We start from the raw sequence: 4141 nt of genomic DNA, 5'->3' as shown, positions 1-4141 counted from the left end.
TACACACAATACACACATCTTTAGATAATCTGGCCATGGCAGGTTAAAAAAAAAGTAACCCTGAATCATACTAGATTAGCGTAAATGCATGTTAATGCGTTCAAAACAAGAAAAATTTGTTTCCGGGTATTAATCTCTTGAATCACGGCGCTGAATATTGACGCAAAAATATTTCGGGCATCGCGCGCCCTTCCCGCGTCACGTGTAGGCATCTCGCATCTCTGATTGGTTGTTGCGTCTTAAGATGACTGAGCCGACGCGCGTTTAAACAATTTTTCTTTGTTCGATTTATCACACTTCACAGAGAATTGTCGCCAATGGCTACTTCTTTTTGTTGCAATATATAATACTTCACGGAGAATTGTCACCTATGGCTTCTTGTTTTTCTTACGTTTGAGTTGATAATGTTTCCAATTGGCACTTAAGGTAATGTTTTGCCCCATAGCATTATACGAATGCGCAGCGATGCATTACGGAGAGTTGGCAAACTGGTAAAAGAACTTGTCTAGTTCTGGGTCAAACCGGGAAATAAAGGGGCGTTGTCAGATACACCAATAGATCAAGATTGTTATGAAAGTTCACAAAGCACAGTTAAACTTATAAACGAAAAACATGTACTATAGTATTGGTTTTTCTTCAGCAGTTTGGAAACTTTGAGTGTCTGACAAGCCACATTTTACAGGTACAAGTTTTGCGCTTATTTTGTACCATACTGTAGCGACATGACCCTAGGCCAACAATTGTGCGATGGATACAAGCTTGGCTTCTCAAGGGACCCAATCAGGGACCCTGACAGCGAGATTGGCTAATATACGCAGGATATTGCACAACTACCTAGTTTGTAGCCTCTACCAGGCTTTAGGAGGGCTTGGAAAAGTAGAAATTTTCAAAATAGACAGGAACATGCCAGGGTAGTTAAACCGCTAAATGAGTACCGGGGAAACTGTACTCCTTTAGCGGAACAACTCCCCTGGCATGTTATCTGTCTTTTTTTGCAAATTTCTAGTCTTTTCGGCCGCTTCTGAAGTCTGGTAGAAGCTACGACTGCACCGATTTCAGAGGAGGAAGCTTACTTTAATTTTTTAAACTTTTAGATAGCATCTTTCGCCACGTTATCCCCTCTAACAATGTAATATTCGCTTAATTGACGAAATAGCTGTCGATAATTTAACAATATTGCAACAAATTTGTATGGTAACTCGCTTATCATGACAATTACTTGTCTGTCCTCCACTCGTCATATAGCTCGATTATCCTAGGACCTGGCAATGTTGCCAAACCGGTTTCTTCGATCGTCACCAAGGTGACCCCTGACCTCTACCGCCTGACAGCGCCGGAACAAGAGTCTACCACAAGAAAGCTAGGGGCCTGCTAGTTGGAGAGATTTGACTATACGAAAGTTATCCTCTCTTTGCAATCCAGAGGTTCGAGAATTAACTTCTATACTTCATTGAGGGTTTGCCAGTGTTGCTTATTTACTTATAGTTCTTAATCTGCAACCAGATGTTGGGCGGGTACAAATCAGTGTGATATTGGCAAGATAGTGTTCATTTTCCACCTGTTTTGGCTGGCGTAAAAGAAGATACCAGTACAAGAAAAATCCCGATAAAAACACGTCAAACATAAGCCGAAACCTAAACCTCTGTTTTAGACTATAGAGTTCTAACGCGTGAATCTTAAACAGGTCGACAACAACATATCTGCGGAGAAAGAAAAAAAAAACACCCACCTTTCACGGAAAGACTCCTGAAGACAATGTTCTCAAGACAACCAAGACTCAATATGGCCTCGTTTTAGAATTCCCAAACTCCCATATATGGTAATCTAAAGTCCCCGGATGTACTTATCATTTCTTTTCGAAGAAAATGAAATGAGACAAGAATTTCCCTTCTTAACTTTTGTTTAAAAAGTTTGTATTATTCTTATATTTATGAGAGACAGCCACTAAAATGTTTTTTAAGGTTTAAGTTGACAATGCTTCCAATTGACACTTAAGATATCAAACGTTTTTGCCCGTCGCATTATACGAAGGCGCCGTGATGTGTTACGAAAAGTTGGCAAACTGGTAAAAGAGCTGCTTCTGGATCAAACCGAGCAAATTAAGGGGCGTTGTCGGATAGACCCATAGATTTTCTAGGAAATTTACAAAACACGGTTACACTTACATGTACAAACGAAATACGTGTACTATAGTATTGGTTTTTCTTCGACATTTAGGAAACTTTTGGGTGTCTAAGGGAGCCAATCAGGGATTCTGACAGCGAGATTGTCTAATGTATGCATAATATTGCACAACTACCTAGTTTCTAGCCTCTACAAGGCTTTAGGAGGGCTTTAAAGAGTAGAAATCGGTAAAATAGACAAGAAACGTTTCAGGGTAGAAGAAACGCTAAATGAGTACAGACTTGGCGCAAACTGTACTTCTTTAGCGGACCAACTTCCCTGGCACATTATCTGTCTTTTTTTAAAATCTGTACTCTTTCCGTAGGCTTCTGAATCCTGGTATTTTTAATCTTTAAGATAACATCTTTCGCCGCATGATCCCTTCTCACAATATACAATACGAGAGTTATCCTCTCTTTGCAATTCGGAGGTTCGAGAATTTACTTCTATACTTCATTGAGGGTTTGCCAGTGTTGCATATTTACTTATAGTTCTTAATCTGCAACTAAATGCTGGGCGGGTACAAATCAGTGTGAAATTGGTAAAATAGTGTTCATTTTCCACCTGTTTTGGCTGGCGTAAAAGAAGATATTAGTCCAAAAAAATCCCAATAAAAACACGCCAAACCTAAGCCGAAATCTTAACCTCTGTTTGCAGACTATAGAGTTCTAACGCGTTAATCTTAAACAGATCGAAAACTACATATCTGCGGAGAAAGAAAAAAAGCACTCACCTGTCACGGAAAGACTCCTGAAGACAATGTTCTCAAGACAACCAACACTCAATATTGCCCGGTTTTAGAATTCCCAAAGCAAACTCCCATATATGGTAATCTAAAGTCGCCGGATGTACTCATCATTTCTTTTTGTAGAGAAGGAAATGTAACAGAAATTTCCCTTCCTAAATGTTTCTTGTATAAGATTTGTAATATTTTAATATCCATGAGAGACAGCCGCTTAAGTGTTTTTACTCCGTGAAGGAGGTCAGGACCTCCGGACGGAGTGTTGTAATCGGCTGATTTTTCATGTTCGCAGTCAAAACACTGGGTTCTCTTTGTGTAATCGGCACGCAATTTTATACGCCGTCTGCGGGCATGCCCGTGTTGATGCACGAATGTGTATTTTTGCCGTTGCTGCTTTCGCGGTCAATGTAATATCGCAGACGCACCCCTACAATTACGAGGCGAATTGGAATGGTCCAGAAAAACGCGTTGTTTGGAATAGCAGTGGGGTTCAAAAAAGTTCATGCAGATACGGGGTGGTTTTTATAAGTGGTTCCAGATGTTTTTGCCCATGGTTAAGAGATGCCAAGTTTTTTGGAAGATGTTCGCAGCCAAAACGCATTCTTCCGTACGTCGCATTTCTGTGTAATTTCGCATGTGGTGTTGCATTATGTCCGGGATGATGCACGTCTTTTTATTTTTACCGTAGCTGTTTTGATATTGGAGTAAATGCTTATTTTCGAAACATCCCCATTTCTTTGAAATGGTTTCGTCCGTTTATGCAACTGTTACTGCGCTAATGACGACCAGTCGCGCTGTCCTGATACACCGCGAATGTGCGAGTGTTCCCTGTAGACAGTCCCGGGAGTCATTTTTTTGCACATTCCAGGAGCCAAACCAAAATACGTTCATGAACCGAGTCCAAAAAACCGAAACGTGAAAATCGGATGATCGGACCTGATGTACATTTCTCTTTCTATAGATTGTACACACAATACACACATCTTTAGATAATCTGGCCATGGCAGGTTAAAAAAAAGTAACCCTGAATCATACTAGATTAGCGTAAATGCATGTTAATGCGTTCAAAACAAGAAAAAAATTAGTTTCCGGGTATTAATCTCTTGAATCACGGCGCTGAATATTGACGCAAAAATATTTCGGGCATCGCGCGCCCTTCCCGCGTCACGTGTAGGCATCTCGCATCTCTGATTGGTTGTTGCGTCTTAAGATGACTGAGCCGACGCGCGTTTAAAC

At 40.6% G+C, this 4141-nt stretch overlaps 1 protein-coding gene across 1 annotated transcript in view; it reads right to left on the bottom strand.

The window, feature by feature from the left end:
* Positions 1–1880, bottom strand: part of LOC109475705 (citrate lyase subunit beta-like) — a 17864-nt gene extending 15984 nt beyond the window's left edge. The window contains exon 1 of the mRNA XM_019776467.1: positions 1730–1880. The gene's annotated coding sequence lies outside the window, so the exon portion shown is untranslated. The remainder of the gene's footprint in view (positions 1–1729) is intronic.
* Positions 1881–4141: the final 2261 nt, after the last annotated feature.

Source organism: Branchiostoma belcheri, unplaced genomic scaffold (assembly GCF_001625305.1).
Source record: "Branchiostoma belcheri isolate BF01 breed outbred unplaced genomic scaffold, Haploidv18h27 scaffold344, whole genome shotgun sequence".
In the NCBI taxonomy this organism is placed as follows: domain Eukaryota; kingdom Metazoa; phylum Chordata; class Leptocardii; order Amphioxiformes; family Branchiostomatidae; genus Branchiostoma; species Branchiostoma belcheri.
Note: the sequence above shows the minus strand (reverse complement) of the source record. Positions and strands in the feature narration are given on the sequence as shown.